The 24551-nt window shown below is 41.4% G+C and overlaps 1 pseudogene; it reads left to right on the top strand.

Moving 5' to 3' along the window:
- The first annotated feature begins 20892 nt into the window (after positions 1-20892).
- On the top strand, positions 20893-21508 carry LOC117020830 (COP9 signalosome complex subunit 8-like; annotated as a pseudogene).
- The last annotated feature ends 3043 nt before the right edge of the window (positions 21509-24551 follow it).

Below are 24551 nucleotides of genomic sequence, written 5' to 3'. Positions count from 1 at the left end.
CAGAGACTGTGGCTCATTCTCTGAAAACAAAATCGTTAAATTTATTTTAAAAAAAAAGTTTTACTCATCTCTAAGGACCTCTAGAATTTTATAGCAAAATATATCACATGTGAGGATACTTTAGAAGTTTGCAGTTAGTAATCTCTCCTCTCCAACTCAGCATTTCACAGAGTTTTCGGGCATTCATTAAGTAGAATCATATCAAGAGAATATTAAGAGTTTCAAGTGACCTATTCATGAAAAGAAAACCATACGAAACCAACTGAAAACTGCAGGAAACATTTAAAGTAGCCTGATGGAAAATGTTCAGACATCAATATCTTTCCAATTAACGAGCAAAAACTCAGTTTTAAAGCTCAGGGTTTCCAGCCACTCGCAATGTCAATAACAACAAAACCAGATCGCTTGGAAAAAAATCTTATAAAAATGCACAGGAGATACATGTATATCTCAGTAAATATCTATGACATAACTGAGTTGTATAAATTGAGAGATAAAATGTTTCTGGATGGGAAGATTGAGAAGATTAAAGATTGTAAAAATGGCAGTTCTTCCCCCCAAAGAACTGAGATGCTTTAAAATCCCAAAGACAATTTTAATGTGTTTTTTATTATTATTATTATTTTAGTTTGAAAAAGTTAACAAAGTTTATCTGGAAGATAGATTGAACGAATAAGAATAGTCAGTTATGGGAATACTGAAGGTGTCTTCTATAGAAGATCTTTTCTATAATTTAGAGTAGCATTATAGAGATACAAGATAGAAAAACTAAGCAGAAGAGAGCTGAGAACCCAGAAACAGATCTCAGTATACATTAGAAACATATATTTTACAAAAGTGGCATCACAAATCAATAATGATGGGTATTTTTTTTTTTAAATAATGGTGCTGGGAACATTTCTTGACGTTTTGGAAAAAGTAATATTGGTTTCTTAGTTCATATGCCTAATAAATTCCGTATGAGTTAAATAATAATATATAGAAAATAACCTATTAAAAATAATAATAATATTTATTAAAAGTATGTTCTCTCAGTAAGGAGAGTGTCAAGGCATCAAAGCAATGGAAAAAAATGAAAGAAAAATATCTGTCTATTTAAACTTTGAACACCTTCACAGGTTAAAACTCCTTAAAATAAAAAGGCCAAAAATAAGCTGGGAAAAAAATCACTGGCACAAATTACCAGCTTCCTAAAATGTACCGGCTCTGCCTTGCTCTCTGTTCCAGCAGAAAACAGGCTATTTCTGTGTTGGTGTGGGTTGTTCTGTTCCTGTCTCTGCTTCCAAGATCTCTGTGTCCACCGGCCAGAGGCACGTTCGGAGCCCTTGTGTGGAAATCCCACCATGTACTTACTGAACATCTATGATAAATATATAAATATTTCCATGCCTAAGGATCTCATCGTGGTAAGCATATTTTTAGAATACACTTTAGAATGTAGTTTAGGCCTCAGTCTTTAAAACTGTAAATGTGGTATGATCCCTTTAGGAGAAGTCAGTTCATAAAATTCTCAGGGAGCCAAAACTAGAATTCAAAGGAACGAATTTAAACTTCGAGTGGATATTCAATGAGAGCAAAGAAGAATTTAACTGAGAAGGGGATACCACTCCATTGACAGGACAAGAGGCCCCTGAATACACATCAGTGACAAGCAGATAAGCGAGGGCAGGAATTCTCTAACTCCTTCAGTACCTGGCAGGCATGACTTACCTAGCATACAAAAAAAACCTCGTAAATTAATTATCTGTTTAATTCCAATATAAAACTGAGATCAATATTACTTACAGAAAATATCTATTAAATGCATGCAATGTAAAATCTTAGCCACGTGCATACACCTATGTTAAAAAAAAAAACTAATTCATTTGCAACTTCTGCTTCTGATCCAATTGAAGTAACAGAGACCAGACTTACCTTTTTATCTGAAACCATCATAAAAACCAAATAAAATACATCAAACAGCAGTTTTCAAGGCACTGGACATCAGGCAATGAAAGACAGAAGTCCTGAGAGATTGGAAACAGAAAAGGTGAGCCCTGTGATCACTCCAGCTTACTGACACGGGAGTTCCCAGGACGTGGTGCAGGGACCAGAATCCAGGTGATACCCAGTGGAGTCCCTGAGTACAGAGAACTCGACTAAATAAACAGGGGAGAATGTGGGAGACCAAAGCGCCCAGAGTTTGCAGAATAAAGTCCTATAGAGGAGAGAGAATCCCTGAGATCTGTGGAAGGCCCTCTCAAGAATTTGGCAGAGCACTGAAGAGCAATAGAAACTGTCTGAAATAAAATACAAAAAAAGATAAAGAACTTTTAAAAAATGACTAAATCATCAACAAACTATGGAATAACCTCAAACAACCTAATATATGTATAGTTGAGGACTTGAAGAAGAGTAGAGAGGAGGACAACAGAAAAACTATTCTAGAGAAGTAGTGGATAAATTTTTTTCTAAATTTGATGAAAAGTGTAAACCTACAGATCCAAGATACTTATCTAACTCTGAGCACAAGAAACATAAAAAACTCGCACAAAGTTACCGCATAATCAAATTTACAAGCTAATAAGTGAGTTTATCAATGTTGCAAGATACAGGATAAATATGCAAAATAATGTTTATATACCAGCAATAATCAACAATTAAAATTAGCCATCATTAAAAATAGCACCCCAAATAACAAATACTTAGGGAAAAATTTGACAAAAGGCATGCAAATCCTCTATATTGAAAACTTATAAAAGACTGAGGAGAGAAATTAAAGACCTAAATAAATAGAGAGATAGATCATCTTCATCCATTAGAAGACTCAATATTGTTACAATATTAATTCTTGATAAATTGATCTACAGATTCAACACAATCTCTGACAAAATTATCTGTAGAATTCTACAAGCAAATTCTAATAGTCATATGGAATGCAAAGGGCCTAAAATAGAACAAAGTTGGAAAATTAACACTGTTTGACTTTAATGTTTATTATAAAGCTACAGTAATCAAAGCAATATGGTACTGGCAATAAATACAGTCAAACAGATCAATGGAAGAGTATAAAGCCCAGAAATAGCCACTGATTTTGACAAAAGTGTAAAGGCATTTCAGTGGAGAAACACAACCTTTTCAACCAATGATGTTGGAACCATTGGATATATTCCACATGCCAAGAAATTAACTTTGATACATACCTCACACCAGATATAAAAATTAGCTCAAAATGAGTCATAGATTCAATGTATATATTTTCACATAGTATATAGATATATATGACCAAAAACTAAAATTTCAAAACTTATAAAAAGAATCATAACAGAAAATCTTTGTAATCTTGTGTTGAGTAATATTTCTTAGATATGACATCAAAATCACCATCTATAAAAGAGCAAATTGATAAATTCAACTTTATCCAAAATTAAAATTTCTGTTCTTTGAAAGGTAATACTAAGAAAGTGAAAAGATAAGCCACAGACTGGGAGAAAGTATTTGTAAATCATAGCTGACAAAGGACTTGTATCCAGAATATGCAAAGAACCCTCAAAACTCAACAATAAAACAACAAGCAATGAAAGATGGGCAAAATATTTCAACAGATAGTTCACAAAAGAAGGTGGGTGGATGGCAAATAAATAAAAAGATGTACAAGATTAAATTGTACACTTTCATCATGTACAGTTTGTTATATGTCAATTATACTTCAAAAAGCTTTTATAGAAATGCAAATTTAAAAGACAATGAGATACTACATACAAGTAGGTATACATGAATACTAATATTAAAAAGACTGACCACACCAAGTGTTGGAGACAATGTGGAGGAACGGAACTCTTGTTCACTATTGGTGGGACTGTAAAGTAGTATACAACTACGTTGGAAAACAGTGTGGCTACTTCTTAAAAGGTGAAACATTTACCTACCAGATGATCCAGACATCCCTCTTTTAGGTATTTCCCCAGAAGAAATGAAAGCTGAAAGCACATGTCCACACAAAGACTCGTACGCAACTGTTCATAGCTTCTTTACTAGTAATAGCTCCAAACTAGAAATAACCCAAATGTCCATCAACAGATGAGTGGGTAAATGTGTAATGCTGCTCAGCAGTGAAAAAGAATGAACTGCTGATACATACAACATAGATGCTTTTCAAAATAATCGTGTTGAGTGAACTAAGCTGGAAAAAGTACATCATGTATGATTTCTTTTATATGAAACTAGAAAATCTCACTAATCCATAGTGACAGCAGATCAGTAGCTGTGTTTGGCAAGGGGTGGGAAGGCCAAGAGGGATGACTACAAGTGACATAAGAGGAGGTTTGGGGCGATGTTGGATATTTTCATCATCTTGACTATGGTAACAGTTTCGTGGGTGCACACATGTCAAAATGTCAAATTTTACACTTAAAATATGTGCAGTTCAGCGTATACCATTTACATCTCAAAAAGCTGTTTTAAAAAAGCTTTATTATCAATCATAAGTGTGAGAACCCGCCTCTAAAGTTGCAGGGTTTTTGCAGGGTGGGCAGGGTGGCTTAAGCCAAGGGTTGAGTTACTTATCAATGTTAGGAACATTCAATGTAAGACAATTTTTATACCAAAATATGGAACGTGGATGAGGCCCTGGAAAATACTCATTCATGAAGATATTTCAACATTCATGAGGGCCTGCGAGGGGCTAGACCTTCCCCTGGGCAATGAGGACCCAAACCCATGTCCTTGGAAACCTACGCTGTAATGCAGGAGATTCAAAATAAACATAATAACTATGTAAAGTATGCTTTAAAGAATGAATTCTAAAAAAAACAAACAAACAAGGACAATGTGTTGGGGATGGGGAGAGCTGTAACTTCAGATAAAAGAGCTGAGGTGTCCCTGTGAAGGTAAGCACTGCGAAGTCCTTAAGGAGGGGAGAGCCAGGCTAGAAAGGGGTGGGGTTCCGCGTGGGAGAGGCCGCTGCGCGGATGGCGGTGAGTCCGGGAGAGTGCGTGGGGTTGGGGTGGGGAAGGGGGAGAGCCTGCAGGGCTGGCTCTAGGGTAGGAAAAAGCCACTGAGGAAGAATGGGATCCCTTTATTTGCTGGGTGGGAAAGAGACTGTAAAGGGCCCAGGAACGAGGGAGGCCAGATGAGGGCGCCTTGCACTCACCCTGGTGAGAGGCCATGATGGCTTGGACAGGACAGTGGCAGTGAAGACGGTGAAAGTGTCCAATTCTGCATATTTGGTGAAGGTGGAGCTCATGGGTCGCCTGTGTGCTCCAGAGGAAAGAGGTCAAGATTGACATCAAGGCTTTTGGCCTGAGGGACTGGAAGAATGGAATTGCTATTAAGGCGGAGTTCAAGTGTCTCGGCTTGCAAGCTTGCATTAAAATTCCTTTCAGGAAGTGGAAAAATCTGAGCTAGATTTTTTTTTTTCAGCTGTTAATAGAAGTATTTCAAACTTAAAAATAAAACTAGCTCATTTGCTACTTGATTAGTTACCTGCTTGAAAATTGGGAGCAGTCAAGTCTAAGAAGAAAAATTGCTAGAGAAAAAGTTTAAAATTGAGATGTTGTTATCTGGCCATTAACACAGAGGTGGGTGAGAGCGTCTGGTTTTAGCTGCAACGAAAACGGATCCAGTCTGGGCAAAATCAGTGCTTTGTAGGAGGATACTTTGAGAATCTCTGCATCGTATCATTTAATATTCATTCACTCGTGGCTTCACCCATGTAAAAGTGAAAAAGCAGAGCTGCAAAGAAAAATAAGCTCCACCGTCTGGGTCTCCACACGAGAGGGGACGTGGAGGTAGGAGCAGAGGCCTTCAAAGGGGGAAAAGTAGCAAAAACATGAACCCTCAGAGGCAGGAGCTGCTGCTTCTCATGTAGGCAGAAGCTGGGGGTGTGGGGGCGCATGGAGGGAAAAGAGGTGCCACCTGCCTGCCCCTCCTTTGACATGCACGGAATTCAACCTTGGGAATGGGGATTGCGTGTGTGCATGCACACTGGGAGACGAGTGAGGGGCAACCTGGATCCCAAATGGGAACAGACACCCAGACTGAAGTCTGCACAGCCCAGAGGACAGGACCTGAGGTTTTAGGTGAAGGTCCCCAGACTTGCCACAGCTGACTACCACAGCCCCAGGGAGCCCAGGCGGGGCGTTTTTCTAACCACGCTGTCCAATATAGTAGTCGCTAACCACTCATGGCTGGGTAACTTTAGTTAAAATGAAATCAAATTTAAAGCGCAGTCGCTCTTGCCACATTTTCAAAGCTCCATAGCCACATGTGGCCACTTGCTACCATGTCGGGCACACCCAGACTATGTCAGTCATTGCAGAAAGTTCTAGCGGACAGCATCTATAGACTTCTGCTGCCAGCTCTGCCGGGGCAGAGAAGACCAGCTGCTCCATTCCATACGTACTGAAGTGACCTCGGTGACATCAAATCAGGTGCTCTCCAAGCCAAGACACACCATCATGATGGAGGCACAGAGAGAATTCCAGAGTATCAAAGAGATGGCAGTCGGGTCCCATCATCCTCACGGAATTACATTCACAGGGGTCCTGTGATTGAATTACATTCACGAGTCCCCGGAAAACACATCATCTGGCCAAAAAGTTTGCATCTTTAAATCTTAATGCACCAAGAAGCTGTTAGAACAAAGTATATTCCTATTTCTACACTACGCCTTCACCATGAGTTAGACAAATGGCATGTCAAATGGAAAGACTGTATGGGGTGATGGGACGTGGAACGGCAGCACTGGCTCTTCAGGAAATTTGTGACGTGACCTGGAGTGGGTCGCTTGTGCCATTGGTTCTGTCAACTGTGAGACAAAGCAGCTGGATCACAACCTTGGGAACCTGTGACTGTCAGAGCTAACCAGGTTTTCAGAAGCCAAATGACTGCCTCTGCTGGCCAGATCCATAGGAGGAAGTGCTCAGTGTTGTCAGTTTGCACAACCCTCAAAAGCAGTGGGAAACCACAGTTGGGAGAGCTGTGGGAAACGAGGCCCCAGCTGCTGAGCTACTCACCCAAGCTCACAACCGTCAGAGCGTGGCTGGAACCCAGATGTTTACATTCACTTCCATCAGGGCCCTCACTGCGGTCCCACGCTGCCATCTTAGACACTGCAGTGCACATGACAGCGGGCCAGGAGACAGGCCTTGTGTCCCTGTCCCCGGGCTCCATCACAGCACGATTCTGGGTGCAATGCAGAAGATGGAGTGAACCAGGGGAAAGGGACGGGTGTGCTGTGGGGCCTCCAGCAGGCCTGACCATGCAGCATTCACCTGATTTGTTTCCACCCTCCAGCCTTCAAATTGACTATGGATATTTCTGGGTTTTGCACAAAGCCAGCAACAAATTCATCATCTGGGGGCAATGAGGACATCTGACAACACGGAGACACAGTTCCTCTTACTGGCAGAGCCGGAGCGTAAGCCGGTAGGGTGCTGAGCCCCGGATGGCGTCAGCAGCATTCCTGAGCTATCTCCCGCAGCTGCAGGTCACTTCAACAAAGGGCAAGGAGAAGCACTCGCTGTGACCACTGGCACCAGCTGGGACTGGCGGGAGGATTTGCCCTGTCAGATGGATCCTCGGGAGTGCTGAGAAACAGTTGTGAATTTCGTCACTGGCACACTGACATAAATTGGAGTGGAGATGGAATGTCACTGGTCGTTTGCTGGCTCAGGTGATCTTTGCCAACCACAAAATCTGGTGGCCTCAATGACAACAGCGCTGCAGTGTCAGAAGCCAAGCCAGGCCTGCCAAGCGAGCCTGAGCAACCTGTAAGGGAATGAGCTTCCTGCCAGCTAGGTAGGGAGGGCTAGTTCACAGCGGTACAGTCCCTGAGGAAGAACATTCTGGAGTCTGGTTTCACTCACCGTTTGCTGTCTCTTTTACTTATTTATCTACATGGTGAATAAGAGGAGAATGACAGGACCGCAGGGTTTCAAAAATGTGAATTATCTGGGTTTTTTCCCTAGGTGTCTGAAAGCACCAATCAGAAGAAAGGACCCCAGATAAAACCAAATGTTTTCATGAAGTGAACTTTAACTTTGCATAGATTATACCCAATTATCCAACAAACAAAAGCAGCTGTGTACAGATTTATTTACTATCTGGCAAGCATATGGTCACCCAGTCACCAGTACCATGGAAAAGGATCAAATGTACAAATATCCTCTGGGGCTGGTTCAAGGCATTTGTTATTTCACAAGTAAAGGAGATGGAAGGAGAAACATGCTTTCCCAAAAAGAAAGTGTGAGTTTGGGAGGAATATTTTCGTTACTTACAATCGGCTCAATGAGTATCACTGGTTCTGAAATCAATTGGAGACAACCCCACCAGTACAAGCTTGCTGAGCCTAAAGTTTTCAACAGAACCTACATTATTTTAGCCCAAGGCTCTGGCGTAGATAAAACCACGTGGCCAGGAGATTTTGTTGCAGTTTCTGTGAAAAGAGCAGAGAAGAGGCAGCAGCCGGCGCAGGATGATATTCCAGGGTCTGCTCTAACTAGCTGAGTAATCTAAGGCCCATCACATACCTCTCTGAGCCTCCATTTCTCGTCTCTGAAATAAAGGGTTTGCACCGGTAGTTCTCATCTGGGGACATTCAGCAATATATGGGACATTTTGTCATAACTCAGGGGGCAGGGATATTACTGGCATCTAGAGGGTAGAGACCTGGCTGCAGCTGGGTTGAGGGACCCTGTTTTCAACTAGATTGGACTAGATTTTCAACCAGGAAACATCCAGCCCACACACCCGAGAGTTCTGCAGATAGTGTTTCAATATCTTCCTTCTGCTCCAGAGCCCTTATTTTTAAATTGTCCCAAATTATTTATCTTGATATAAATAATAATTTTTATATTTTACCAAAAATATGTGGACAATAAGCACTTTTTAATATTTAAAACAACAAGAACAGAATAAAGCTTGCTAAGTCTTTGGGAAGAGCAAATCTTCATAAATGTACAATGGCAGCTGGGAATGACTCAAAATCTTCCAGGAAAAAATATATACCCCAGCAATAAAATTCATCTTCTGGGAGGCTCTTTTAATAGTTGTTTGAATGATGTTTGCCTAATAAATGATTCATCGAATAGCATCTTTGGTGCTGAAAGAAACGTGAAGCTTGTGAAAATCCTAGACTGTGGGAAGCAGGTTAGCCAGGACTTTCGTGTCTAATTGTCCTTGTTGGGCCTATCCACAGATTTAAAAAATAAAATACAAGTAAAAATGTTTTCCCCACAAAAACGCCCTGTCACATTCATCTTTTCCGATAGATACTTTGTTTAGAAAAAATGTATTATCTTCGCTGACCCCCACTTTTCCCCTAAAGCCTCAGCCAGATGTCCCCCTCTCCTGGAGCTTCTATAGAACCTCGTGATACTTACAGCTTTGAACTTCTTGTATTTTATTACAAATGTTGTTTCATTGGTCTGTCTGGCCCTCTGGACTCTAAGTTTCCTGAGGAAAAAGCCTGTGCCTTGTTCTTTCTCATCCTCAGCACCTTGCCACAGCAAACATACAATAGGCACATCCAAAATATTAGTTGACACTGATCAATATGGCAGACAGCAGATCTCACTGGTCCTCGCACAAGGAATGCTGTGTAGAATCACTGTTAGATAGAGAACCAAGCTCAGAAGCAAGAAAGGGGTATAACTAGGCACTAGAGTCATCGCAGCAAATGGAAATCAGAGGGGTGCCTCTTAAGTTTCAACATGACTTGAGCCCATGGAGTGTCATGAACCCCTTGGCACTGAGGTTTCATGTCCAAGGAAGAGAAGTCATGGATCGAAGCCTGTATGTAATGAGCAGCTGAAACTGAGCTCCCAAAATAAAACTAAGGGTCAGAGATAATCCACCCCAGAAATACAGAAATAAGAGAATCTGAAAAATATTTTAAAAGAGTATGTTTTAAAAGTTTGACAGTATAAAGGAAGTACCTGAATGTGTAATGCAAGAATACAAAATTTCGTTAAAGAGAGCAAGGAGATTGAAAAGGCTTCAAATAGAAATTCAGCCATTAAAATGAAATGCCATAGACAAGTTCAACTACAGGCTAAACACAGCAGAAGAGAAAATTGAGTTAGAGATACATCTGAGAATATAACATAAACTTCATCACAGAGACATAAAGAGATGGAAAAGCATAGACAAAATGTTTTTTAAAAATGGAGAAAAGGATGCAAAGCATAAACTTATTTATAAAAAGATTCCAGTTGAGAGAATGGGGCATAAATAATATTTGAAGGAAAAACAGATACTTTTCCAGAATACGCAGTCTTACCAGACTTCTCCCTTTACATTGATGGAGCTGCTTTGCTCTGATTAACCAGGTAAATTTGATTGTTGATTGCATTATTACAATCTCAGAGACCTAAAGTCTAAGAGAGAGTTTCCTCCATGCAAATTCTCTCTTCTCTGAGCTCTTTAGTTTTTCTGATGAGACCTGAAGACCACACCCCCAAACATAATAGCATATGTTATCATTTCCTGTGACTGTTTCCCCCGTCACATTATTTTGTCTCCCCAACCACCGCTGGTTTGGCTTCTTTGCATACAGTAGCTAAAGCTTATTCTAACAAATGGCTAGCATGTGAGAGAATGAATAGACAAACAGACAAATGGCCAGCACACATATGAAGACAGAACTCTGACTGTAGCAATCAGTCCAGGAAGCCAAATAAAAAGCCCTGTAACAATCAACCCAGAATGACCAGAACTTGATTAATAACTGACAGCATCCCTAATTTTTGTCCCTGCTTCCGACTCAGGACCAATCAGAGAAAGTGCACCCCTAACCAATCCCATGATGCCCTACCTCCAGTCAGCTACCTCCAGCTTCCCCAAGCCAACAACCTCCATCCGGTCACCCCTGGAGCTACCCGTTTCTTCACTAAGAAGCTCTCCCCTCCTCTGCCCACCTTTGCGTCTCTGCCAAGTGCAAACGATGGAGGCCTTGCTACAACAAACTCTGAATAAATACCGTAGCTGTTTCTTATTTGCGTAGCTCTTGTTCATTTCCACACTTGCTTTTATCACATATTAATTCTTTCCTCAAAAATTATTTCACCCTCCAAAATTAATTTTAAAAAAGAGATAAAAATCTTTTTTTAAATTCTTAGTTATACACGCTTTTCTTCACTTTGTATTCCTTTCTTGCTTTGCTCTGGGTAAATGGATATGACTTGTCCGTCCGCTCATTTACTTCAGATCCTATGAAAACTATGACCTTAGGCTGCCTGTTCTTTCTATTCCTGCATCAAAGGAACCTAAACTATGATATTTGATCTTGAGGAAATCCCAAATGTAAACAAAACACTTTGATCATTTGCCATCATCTCTCATGTCAACCAGAAGACTGCAAGTCTTTTCTTAGTCTTGTTTCTACTTGAATTTGTCTTTCTTAGGAAAATGAAGAGTTTCTGGAGGAATTGTGTCAGTGACACGCTGGGTAATTTTTTCAATTAATTAATGAGGGTGGTAATCCAAGGAAATGAAAAGGATGTAGGTAGCTCTTGGTCACACAAACCAGCTGGGCTCTGACGTATACTAAAGGGGAAGTTTGAGACACTATAATGATAGATCTAGAGCAGAAGAAGCATCATGATACTCTTGATCTGGGCATGACATAAACGACTTGGATTTGCCACCTAGCAAATTACTAAGTCCTTAACTTACGATATTTAAAGGGACCCTAAAGTTTTAGTTCATTCTCTGACTAGTTTAAAATGACAGGGCAAGTTATAACCCATCCAGGACAAAGTACAGATTCTTGTCCACTCCAGTACTTGTTCCATTGCATACACAATCCTTTTAGCAACAAAACTGGCTACAGACCTTTATATCCCTAATTTGGGGATCAATGAACCATGTATATAACTTTAAAATCCAGTGGAAGTTGGTTTTATTACCCAAACTTTATAATGAATTATTCTGGTACCTGATTTGATTTTTTTCCCCCCTCAAACACCATGGGCTGCTAAATTGGTATTTACATGGTAATTGAGTAGCTGAGTCATTTGGAATTTTCTAAGTGATAGGAGTTAAGATTTAGTTCTGCTGCAAGGTAAAACTGATCCAAAATAACCATGGCTTAAGTTGGCGTTGGTTACTGTTTCATGGAACAGCCTGAAGGTACCAGCCCAGAACCTGGCATAGGCTCTATGCCGTGGAGCCTCAGGGAATTAGTCTCCTTCTAGTTCACAGGTCAGGTATCCCTAACCTTTAATTTCATAGTTCACATTGGAGACAAGGGCATCAGAATGCTGCAGGCAGAGAAAGCAAGAGGGGACAAAGAAGAAAGAGGCAGAAGGAATACACAAGTTGTCTTTTAAGAAAGGTTTTCAGAAGCTGGCACGTGATGCTTTCCAATTGATCTCATTGGCCAGATTTAGTCACAGGGCCACACTTAGCTGAAAGAGCAGCTGGATGGCCACGTGCTCATCTAAAAGTTAACGGCTCTATTGCTATCAAAGATGAGAAGGGCACCGAGGGACCACCTGAGGCTCTGTCTCACTACATAGCATAAGAGCCCTGTGCTTTCACTTTCATAAATGTGTCTGTAAAGACCTTTTTCTCAAAATCTTTTTTTCATTTACACATTCTTGGCCATTTCAGGTTGTGTTTTAAAACAAAAGTGTATCTGAAAGGAAAAGCAGCATGGTCGTGGAGAGGGCACTGGGCTGGAAATAAGGAGACCCACGGATATGAGGAGCTTTCCAATGGGGTGGCTTTGTGTTTGAGTGCTTTGGAATTCAGTTTTTTTACTTAGTCAGTCAGCCAGCCAGCCAGTCAGTCAATAAACATTTACTGAGCTCTTACTATATGGCCCCTGAGTTAGGTGCATGACCTCACATAAAGGTACAGCATTTTGTAAAAGCCACTCACTGATTTTGCAATAAAATCATCACATTAGATCTATGAATTTGTAGAATTTTTTTGGAGAGTACAGTGAACATAAGACTGTGAGATTAGCAAGAACACAAAATAGCAAAATAAAAAACACACAGAGAAATTTTGAAAATGTTGTGAATAAATTTGGGAAATGCTGGAGTGTAAAAGTGCTTTGAAATAAGCCTTTTACACTTTCAGAATCTACCATTGTGAAACAGTTAGGCAAATGGATTCAGGAAAAGTGTGAGTGCCATCAAAATATTTAAGTGTTTCAATAAATGTCAACAGATCCTATGTTTTTTATTTTTCTTATTCTCAAGGTTTGTTGTGTTTTCATTCAACACTTCCTCATAAGATATGCCATCTCTCCCCAAAACTATTGTGGGTCTTGTAACTCTCAACCTAATTCTACAAGATTGACTACTTCGAATAAGTGTGGAATACTCATTTGGAATACTCATTTAGACCATTAAGTTCACAAACTCATCCTGGAAGAAGTGCTACACACCTCACTGCTGAATATCACTATGGTCACCTTCGAAGTCCTCCCCTTGGGAAGCTATGCACCAATGCCAGCACCTCATCTAACCTTCAAAGTAGTTTTGGAACTCTTTTTCTGGAAGGGCCATCAGAGCTGTCATCATATTACCCTTTATGTCCTGACTGTCATCAAAATGTCTTCCTTTCAATATTTCCTTTATCTTCGGGTAAAGAAAGAAGTCATTGGGGGCCAGATCAGGGGAGTAGGGAGGGTGTTCCAATACAGTTTTTTGTTTACTGGCTAAAAACTCCCTCACAGACAGTGGGTGAGCTGGTGCATTGTCGTGATGCAAGAGCCATGAATGGTTGATGAAAAGTTCATGTCGTCTAACTTTATCATGCAGCCTTTTCAGCCCTTCCAAACAGTAAATTTGGTTAACTGTTTGTCCAGTTGGTACAAATTTGTAATGAATAATCCCTCTGATATCAAAAATGTTTGGCAACATTGCCGCAAAATGTGTGTGAATTTAATTGTCAGATGTGTATGTATTAGAATGGTCCTCCCTCCACATTGCATGAGAAGTTCTTTCCTTAAAATAAAATTCAAACTTATCATCTGGACTGGTTTGGGTGCAATGGAAGGAAGGCAATCTGCTGTCAGGCATCCTCGTGTCAGGTAGACTTCAACTAACCTGAGGGGCAGCAGCTGAGGCTGTGTCGTGCCTTTTCACTGTGTCAGGTATTTACTGCTAACATCACCCTGCCATAATACATGGCTGCAGAACCTCCTCTGCTTTGCTGATGGGTTGCCTGCTTCTGCCCTGTCATCCTGAGGCCTGGCTTGTCATTGGGTAGGATTCATTGTTCTAACAGCCCACCTGAACCACTCTCTGTCCTCTGGTGGGGGGAGCTGAGAAAGTTAGTCTGGGCACAACTGGCCTCCCTCGGTGATACCCGAATATAGTGATGATATTTACTTACACTACAAAGGAACCTGATAAAAGATTAAGAAATACTTCCGGCATTAATCAAAATGACTTATCCGATTACATGGATTAAATGATCAGGCAGCACTGGATGGGATCAGCCTCTTGTCACACTTCTGGACAAGAGGTGAGCACCTGCCACAGGTGCAGTGACTAGTGCACAAGACCAGATCCAAATTGTAAGGCAGCTCCTTCGCTACATCCCCCACTCTCTGCAGTTTCTCCCCTCCAGTTGCTCAATGCCTGTGGGGCTTTGCTGTAGACACAATCAAGTTTGTCACCCAAGGAGGATGGATTTATGGCAGCCATGCTGTGGCTTTTGCTCCTGTGCCAGTGTGCCGGTGGAAACGTATAGAATGACAAGGTAAATCAAGTGCTGTAAGTGATCTGCAGCCTCACCTTCTCCTTATCTGATCGTTTTTGTAAACCATTCACTGTGGATTTCAACATCATTTCTCCTTGGCAAGCGACACTCTTCTTGCCTCTCACCTGGTGCCTTCTTGCTCACAGCATGGAGACCTGGTGTCTCAAAATGGACCGCCTCAGTGAGTTAAATCCAGAGTGTGGGTGTTCGTAAAATTTCTTAGTAAGAGGCACTCAGGAGTAGCTCTGGATCCCTGGGAGTGGAGGCAGGTTTTATGACCTTAGTCACTTTTTAATTCACGCACTCCATGGCACTTCCGGTGAATGACAGGAAGCAGGGGAAGTTCAGGGAACCCTTCCCTTAGGGTCTGACTTATCCTGAACTGGCTGGTGCACAGGAAGTCCCTAAAGTGCTCTGATCCTCAGTGAACTCATCTGTGAAATAGGAGCACTATATCTACCCCCACGGAGATGTTCTATGGATCATGGAGAAACAGCTCCTCAAAGGTGGCCTGGAGCACAGCAGATGCTTAGCAGCTGTGAGCTTCCTTCTTTCCTCCCCTACTCCCATCATGCTCTCTGCCACAGGCAGTGTCACTCTGCCTGTCCTCCTCTGGATTTGGCCATTGATGCCTGGAGTCAGAGAAGAGTCTGAAGGTGAAGGTCATGGTGCTAAGACCAAAGCCACAAATGGTCATGTTTAACTCCTACGAGAAACCTGCCTCAGTCTCCCCAAGTCAGCCATGGCGATGCTACTAAGTCTTCAACATGTGCTAGATGTTACCCTGGAGAGGAAGGAGCCTTATTCTGGTAGTTCTGGAGGGGAGAACCAGGCCAGTAGGTACAGATTACACAGGGACAGGCACTAGAGTTATATAAGATGGAATTTTTCCACTAATTAGAAATGTCAGGAGGTAAAGCTGGCAGCCGCCAAGGTTGAGTGGCCATGTGTTGAAGATTTTGTTTCAGGATGCATACATTCGACAAAGGTTGGGCTAGGTGACAGCAGGTCCCTGCTGATTGTTCCCAACTGGGAAATAACATCCATGGTGCTCAGCACACTTGTTCAGATGACTAAATCATGCTGCAGACTGTTTGCAGTGTTTGCAGACAAATACTTTTAAAGCAATGTTACATCTTATGGAGTTCTGGGGTTCTTTTCAGATTGTTGTACGAGATAATGATAATTTGAGGCTAACAAGAAACTGACCAAAAAACTTAAAAGAAAAGAGATGTCCATTGGAATCATTATTCCTGGGATTCTAGAGGAAACAGGCTTTTGTTGGGGCTTTTGCTGTCTGCACCACTGGTATTTCTGGCTTGCCACTTCCCCAGCACTGAGCCTGGGTTCTGTGAGGCAAGAAGAAAACCCCCACTATGTCACTCTTTGGGGTCCCTGGCCAGTTTGTCTTCTCTCCACTGTTCAGTTGTCTTATGATTATTTTATATACAGTATCCAGAGTGCTGTAGTCAATGGGAAGAATAAGGAAAAGTACATCTACCCCGTTTTCCTGGAAGCAGAAGTTACTTGACATTGTCTTATCTTTTTGCTGGTTGTGATTATTTATCTTCCCTCTATTTTATTAATGATTTTTCATTTTTATTTGGAAAATATTCCTGCATCTAGAGAGCTCCTGGAGTTTCAGGAGCCTCTGGGACAACTTAAGCATACCAACATTGGCATTATACGGGTACCAGAAGGAGAAGAGAGAGAGCAAGGAATTGAAAATATATTTGAAGAAATAATGACAGAAAACTTTCCTAACCTGGTAAAGGAAATAGATATACAAGCCCAGGAAGAGCAGGGAGTCCCAAACAAGATGAACCCAAATGAGCCCACACCAAGACACATCATAATTAAAATGCCAAAGGTTAAAAACAAAGACAGAATCTTAAAAACAGAAAGAGAAAAGCAGTTAGTTAACTACAAGGGAAATCCCATAAGACTACCAGCTGATTTCTCAACAGAAACTTTGCAGACCAGAAGGGTTTGGCACAAAATATTCAACATGATGAAAAGTAAGGACCTACAACCAAGATTACTCTACTCAGCAAAGCTATCATTTAGAATCAAAGGACAGATAAAAAAGCTTCCCAGTCAAGAAAAACTAAAGCAGTTCATCACCACCAAACCAGTATTACAGGGAACCTTAGAGGAACTTCTTTAAGATGAAAAAAAAATAAAAACATGAATAAAATTGCAAAAACTACATACCTATCAAAAATTACTTTCAATGTAAATGGATTAAATGCTCCAATCAAAAGATAGGGGAGATGAATGAATAAGAAAACAAGACCCTTACATATGCTGCTTACAAGAGATTCACTTCAAATCGAAAGACACACACAGACTGAAAGTAAAGAAATGGAAAAAAATATTTCATGAAAATGGAAACAAACAAACAAAAAACCTTGGGTAGCAATACTCATATCAAACAAAATAGACTTTAAAACAAAGACTATAACAAAAGACAAAGAAGGACCCAGTAAATCCCACTTCTGGGTGTTTATCCAAACAAATCCAAAATGCTACTTAGAGGGGACGTGTGCATCCACATGTTCATTAAAGCATTATTTACAATGGCCAAGATATTAAGGCAACCTGGGTGTCCCTGAATGGATGAATGGATAAAGAAGAGGTGGTGCATATATACAATGGAATATTACTCAGCTGTGAAAAAAAGAAAAACAAAATCTTGCCATCTGCCACAACACAGATGGACCTAGAGGGTGTTTTGCTGAGTGTAATAAGTCAGATAGCAAAAGACAAATGTCATATTATTTAATTTATAAGGGGAATCTAAAGAACAAAATAAATAAGTTACAGAGAACTTATTTCTCAACTTATTATCATAGTTACAGAGAACATTTTGATGGTTGCCAGATGGGAGGGGGTTGGGGATAGGTCAAAAAGGGAAGGGATTAAAAAGTACAAATTTGTTGTTACACAGTAGCCATAGGGATGTAAGGTATAGTACAAAGAATATAGTCAATAATATTGTAATAACTATGTATGGTGTCAGATGGGTACTAGGTGTATTGGGGTGATAGATGAGAAGGGAATTTGGGGCAGGGTAAAAATGGTGAAGGAATTAAGAAATACAGATTGGTAGCTACAAAATAGTCATGGAGATGTAAAGTATAGGGAATATAATAAATAATATGGTAATAACTATGTATTGTGCTAGTCGGGGGGTTCATTTCCTAGGTTGTATAGATGTTTGACCACTGTGCTTACACCTGAAACTAATAAAAAATAATATTGAATGTCAACTCTAATGGAAAAATTAAAAAGGAGGTGAAAGATAAAGAAGAATAAGAGGTTCAAAGTTCCAGATATAAAACAAATGTCTTGGGGATGTAATATACAGCATAGAAATATAGTCAATAATATTTTGATAGCGTAATACAGTATCAAAGGGTTGCAGGACTTATCATGGTGATCACTTCTTTCGCATAGGGAATATAACCAATAATGTGGTAATAACTCTGTAGAGTGCCAGGAGGGTACTGTTGAATAATTATGATGTACACCTGAAACTAATATAATATTGTATGTTAGCTATATTTTAATAAAAATCTTTAAAAAGGAGAGAGCTCCTGAGCAAAGAACTTCAAAGCATCTCCAAATTCATGGCCACACCCACGTGTACCATGTGTGGCTATCATTATGGCCTCCTCTCTCTGTAAATCCTTTCTGTTATCCAAGATGGCTACAGAATGCACCCCAGTTTTCCAGGAGTCTGGCATTTCCAGCCTGTGAGGGTTTGTTACCTCAGAACCTGAGATCCCTGTTCACTGCAGCCTACCCTTGACCTTCAGGCCAGTACAGCAGGTCCTAAAATAATGTCGTTTTGTTCAACGTTGTTTCATTATCACTTTGATGAGATGCTATAGGAACTCAACTCTGGTTTATATCAATTAGCTTATGGTAAAATTGGCTTCATTATATGTCATTTCACTTAAAGTTGCAGAGCCTATCAAGGACGTTAAGTGAGGACTCCCTGTAGAATCAAAAATGTAATCCAGTTCTCATTCATTTTGTTTTCTCCTATTAGATAGTCAGGGGGTATAACTGCATGAATGAGCTTTGTAACTCAAACTTTTGTGCCAGAAATGCACCCCTAAACTCTTGGTTCTATAGTCTGAACCCACTCACTTAGCAGGCAGAGGCAGAAGTCCTCCCATCCTGCCACCGGTGAGAAGAGCACCTCTATGAGCCAGGCAAAAGTGCAGCAGGAGCTGGTGGGTCCCGATGGGCACCCTGCTTCTTGCTTTTTTAAGAAAGCAAGAAGCTGCAGCTGCCAGAGGAAAAAGGACTCCACATGTCAGTACTCTTCAACCCAGGCTATTATACCCAATGACTAGTCAACAGAAGAAAAAGAAGAAAGAAAAGTGGATTCAATTTCTGGTATTTTAATGTGCAGATCTATCAACAGGTTACCTCCCTTGTGTGGCATTTTCCCACCACAGTCAGGACCCCTTTTCCCATGAGGAAGATGGTTTGCCTGTTTCTCTTGCATTTGCATGTACCCAACACCATCCTAAAGAGGCACTCTGACCCCAGAAAGAAATATCTAGGACAAAAAGACAGCAGAATGAGAACACTCCTGCCTGCACTACTTACACTTGACATATATGCATAGAGAACATTTTTCCTTACAAATGGATCAAGGGAAGGACACTTCAGGGTTGAAAGGTAAGAACTGGCATTGTTTAAAAAGTAGATTAGAGAGATCCAAGATGGCAGAGTAGATAAACACTGCCTGCTTCCTTCTCTGAACACGTTAAAATTACAACTAAATTATAGAACAATTAACCTGGAGAACCATCTGAAGAGTAGCTGAACAGAAGTTTTATAACCAACAATATAAAGAAGCAGCCACATCGAGACTGGTAAGAGGGGCAGAGACGCGAAACAGTCTGGCCCCAAACCTCTGTGTGGTGGTTGCGAATCAAGAGGAATACCTCAGCTATGGAGGTTCCCCCCAGAGGACTGAGGGACCCCATCCCCAGACGAGCCTCCCCAGCCCAGAGCACTGGTGCTGGAAAGAAGAGCTCCCACAACATCTGGCTGTGAAAAATAGTGGGGATTCCGACCAACCACTTGAGACAGAAGGCGGCAGGAAACCCACACATCCTCTTAAAAAAACCCTTGCACAGTCTCACTCACTCGCAGGCACTCACCCTTGGCTCCCGCGGAGGGACGATGACTCGGGGGGTGTCAGAAGCATGCGGGGGGTGGGGGGGGACACACTGGTGTGTGTGGTTTCAGCTCAAGGGCTGGAGGACAGTCACCGTTTTCCCTGTGTGGGGTCCCATGCAGCCGACAGGGAGCAGGTGGGTGCCATCTTTTCTGTGTTGAGCCCTCCCCCTATGCTTACGGCAAAATCTGAATCTGATTGACCTGATGAGCTCTGCTGAGACCACGCCCCACCCAATTCCCCCAACACCAGAGGCACTTTCTCCAAGAGCAGCCAGCCCCACCCACATTGCACTCTTTCTTGGAAAACTATCAGAGAACTGGCAGCAACTGGCCTCCGTGTGCTCTGAGACTTTTGCTGAGTAGCTCCAGGCTCAGCACTGGCACCAAACCAGAATCTACCAAGATCACAACTCTTCTCACTCTAGTGACTCCCTGAGACCCTGCCTCACTCATCTGCATACCACATGAGGCTTTATCACTGGCTGAACCTTAAGGGAGCCGGTAGGTGGCAGTGGGCCTCAGGGTGTCCTGGCTTTTTGCAGAGCTCCCCCTGGCCCAGCATTGGTGGCAGACATCCTTGGTTCACAGCATGGCCTCTCCCACGTGCCTCCAGATCAGCACAGGGAGCAAACAACCTTGGATCACTTTGTAGCCCCTACCAGGTAGTCCTGGTCAGTCACGAGAAGTGGGTGACTTGGGCCTGCACCAGATCCCCTCCCAAGAGGCCCCAGAACCAATATACTTGGAGGTTGGCTTCAGACCATAGCAGAGCACGGCTCAATTAGCCCCACAAGGGTCATAAAAACGAGTAGTCTCAATTGGCACCAGAACCCACTGGAGTGAATCCCACTCAGTGGGGTAAGCTCTCCACACAGCAGCCCCTAAATTGTTGACGTGGCCAAACCCCATAGCCTATCAGCCTGAGGGTCAATCTCACCCACTGATATGCCAATAGCAATCAAGGCTCAAGTACAACAGGCTGGGAAGATGCCCATGGTCATGATGGCAGAAATTGCTTTTAGTTTTAAAAGGTTGATGGATCAGTGCAAGAACCAGGAGCTTGAGGCTCCTGAAGGAATTGCCACACCCCCAGTGTATGGTCAGCTTCTAGCTTTATATCTGCTCCATAATGACACGAACAATGCAAAACATCTTTGGAATACCACCTGCTATAAAATCTGCAAATTGTGCTTGGGGAAATTTGGTTAGTAAAACAGCAAATCTGGAAGAGAGATTTCCCTGGAATCTATATGGCCATCAAAGCTCATCAATGGTCTGAGACAGTCCAGTCAACCATGGAAGTGCTTAGAGATACAGCAAGGAGGTGAGCATTTGACCTGGCCTCTCAAGCTTATACCTCAGTCATCACCAACAATTTCTCAGCTATTATCGGGTTCCCTGTGGAAGAGTCTGTGAAAGTTATGTTAGAACAAGGATGGCAAACTGACTCTACCACAGAATGGTTATGCCCAAAGAGCCAGTTGCAGGGGCCCTGGATGTTTCCTTTCACAGGTTTATTCCTTTATCAGAGCCTGTCACAGTTCCACCAATCCCCGATTAACAGCAGTTAGCCAGACTGACTGATTATTTCCTCGAAAATTGACTTAACCATTCTGAGTCCAAGACCCACCTTCAGCGTCCTGTATACTGACAAATAGAGAAATGTCAAATTCTTATTTTCAGTTTATTGGATGGATTAAGCACCTCAGCATTCCTTACTGAGTATGTGATAAGATACATATATAAGTACATTATATATATTTTGTCCTTAAACATCAGGCTGAATAGTTGTTGAAAGAATCCTCATTTTGTAATTGGCGATTTGGATGGAGCCCATCAGTATTACGCAGTCAGCTTGTATTTCCTCATGACTCGTGAATGTGGCCCTCCTGCTCCAAGTAGCACCTCAACTGTCAGCTGTCTTTCTTGCCCTGGCACACAGCACACTCCAAACCCCTACCACTGATGGATAATTGTAGTGATTCGTTTGGGGTGTGAGGGGGCTGACCCCAGGGGCAGTATCTGAATGGTGGGGCATTCTGACTCACCTTCTTTGGAGAATATTCTCTTTTCTCCTCACCTCCTGAGAGCACTAATACAGGATGCTGGAATACAGCTGAGGAGCAAAACAATCATTTCCTTGGTAAACAAGTTTGTTAACTTTAGACTTTTTTCTGATGGTGTGAGTACATCCATTGCTGGTGGTGGAGGGCTTGCCATGAAAATACGACTTATTTAGGACGTTCATGAGGAGTATTAAGTTGTAATATTTCCTTTCAGAAGAAAGGAACGTACATATGGAATGCATTATATTGGGAAAGAAGCTACTAAGATAAGTGATAAAGTTTGTACAACTATCCTGCAGCCTGTTGGTTGCTCCTATTTATCCCTCAGTACAAGTTCTGCCTTTTGGAGAAATACTGAACAAGTCTTTCATTTTTTGTGGGCTGGCCCTCTGAATATTTGAAGTTGTTTATTGTATCTTCAGGTTAAAACATCCCCTAGTTCATTTATTTTGCATTTGTTCAATAAATATTTAATTGAATTCTTAAAAAACAAAATAAGGATAGTTTAAGAGACCTCTGGGACAATGTCAAGTGTAACAACATTCATATCATAGGGGTACCAGAAGGAAAAGAGAGAAAGCAAGGGATTGAGAAACTATTTGAAGAAATAATGACTGAAAACTTCCCTAACCTGGTGAAGGAAATAGACATACAAGCCCAGAAAGTGCAGAAAGTCCCAAACAGGATGAACCCAAACAGGCCCACACCAAGACACATCATAATAAAAATGCCAAAGGTGAAAGGCAAAGAGACAATTTTAAAAGCAGCAAGAGAAAGGCAACTAGTAACTTATAAGGGAGCTCCCAGAAGATTGGCAGGCTGATTTCTCAACAGAAACTTTGCCGGCCAGAAGGGATTGCATGCAATATTCAACGTGACGAAAAGCAAGGACCTACAACAAGATTACTGTGCCCAGCAAGGCTATCATTTAAAATCAAAGGATAGATAAAGAGTTTCCCAGATAAGAAAAAGCTAAAGGCATTCATCACCACCAAACCAGTATTACAGGAATGTTAGAGGGACTTCTTTCAGACAAAAAGAAAGAAAGAAACAGAAAAAGATAAAAATACAAATAATAAAACGGCAATAGCTACATGTCTATCAACAACTCTCAATGTAAATGGATTAAATGCTCCAATAAAAAGACTTAGGAGTGCTGAATGGATGAGAAAACAAAACACTTACGTATGCTGCATACAAGAAACTCACTTCAGATTGAAAGACACACATAGATGGAAAGTAAAGAGTTGGAAAAAGATATTTCATGAAAATGGAAACAAACAAACAAAAAAGCTGGGATCACAATACTTATACCAGACAAAGTAGACTTTAAAACAAAGGCTATAACAAGAGACAGACTCAGTAATCCCACTTCTGGGTGGTTATCTGAAGAAACCCAAACTCTACTTTGAGAGGACGTGTGCATCCATATGTTCACTGCAGCATTGTTTACAATAGCCAAGATGTGGAAGCAGCCTGAGTGTCTGTCGATGGAAGAATGGATAAAGAGGAGGTGGTACATTCATACAATGGAATATTGTTCAGCCATAGAAGGGAATGGGTTCTTGCCACGTGTGGCAGCATGGATGGACCTGGAGGGTGTTGTGCTGAGTGGAGTAAGTCAGACAGAGAAAGACGGATGCAATGTGATTTACTTATATGTGGAATCTAAAGAACAAAATAAACAAACAAAACAGAAAGAAACTCATAGATACAGAGAACATTTTGTTGGTTGCCAGATGGGAGGGGAACTGGGGTACGAGTGAAAAAAGGAGAAGGGATTAAGAAGTACAAATTGGTTGTTACAAAGTAGTTATGGGGGTGTAGGGTATAGCATAAGGAATATAGTCAATAATATTGTAATAATATGTATAGTGTCAGGTGGGTACTAGATTTAGCGGGGTGCTAGATGAGAGGGTGTTGGGGGCACAGTGAAAAAGTTGAAGGGATTAAGAAGTACAGATTGGTAGTAACAAAATAGTCATCGGGATGTCAATAATATGACATCCCCATATTAGAGTCAATAATATGGTAATAACTATATTTAGTCCAGGCGGGTACTAGACTAGTCAGGGGGATCACTTCTTAAATTATATAAATATCTAACCACTATGCTATACCCCTGAAATTAACAGAAAATAATATTGAATGTCAAAAAATAAAAACAAAACCAAAAAAGGCGGAATTTTCAAATCTGGACCAAACCCCAAACCAGTGTGCACCTCATGTGTCGGCAGTGCACTTGCTGTGGTTTGTGGAACAAGCCTGGTGGTAGACGTTGCAAACCACTTTGAACGCAGACACGGGCTCTGACCCAAGACCACGATTCCCATTACACCAGTGAAGCAAAGCCAAATGCGTGTGCATTCTCTGTGGCACTTGGAGAAAAGGTGGGCTGTGTGGGTGAGACAGGAATATATTCATTTCTTGACACCTAGTTTACTCGGTGAGATTAACAGGTCTGTGATATGTGGAAGCGATCAGATTTCTCACTGTGTGAGACAGAGGAAGGATTGTTTGTGGTGCTGGTATGAGGTAGCAACATACTAGCAGAGAGTGATGTTACAACAAACAGCATCT

This window comes from Rhinolophus ferrumequinum, chromosome 3 (assembly GCF_004115265.2).
Source record: "Rhinolophus ferrumequinum isolate MPI-CBG mRhiFer1 chromosome 3, mRhiFer1_v1.p, whole genome shotgun sequence".
Taxonomy (NCBI): domain Eukaryota; kingdom Metazoa; phylum Chordata; class Mammalia; order Chiroptera; family Rhinolophidae; genus Rhinolophus; species Rhinolophus ferrumequinum.
This window is presented reverse-complemented; position numbering and strand designations above follow the sequence as displayed.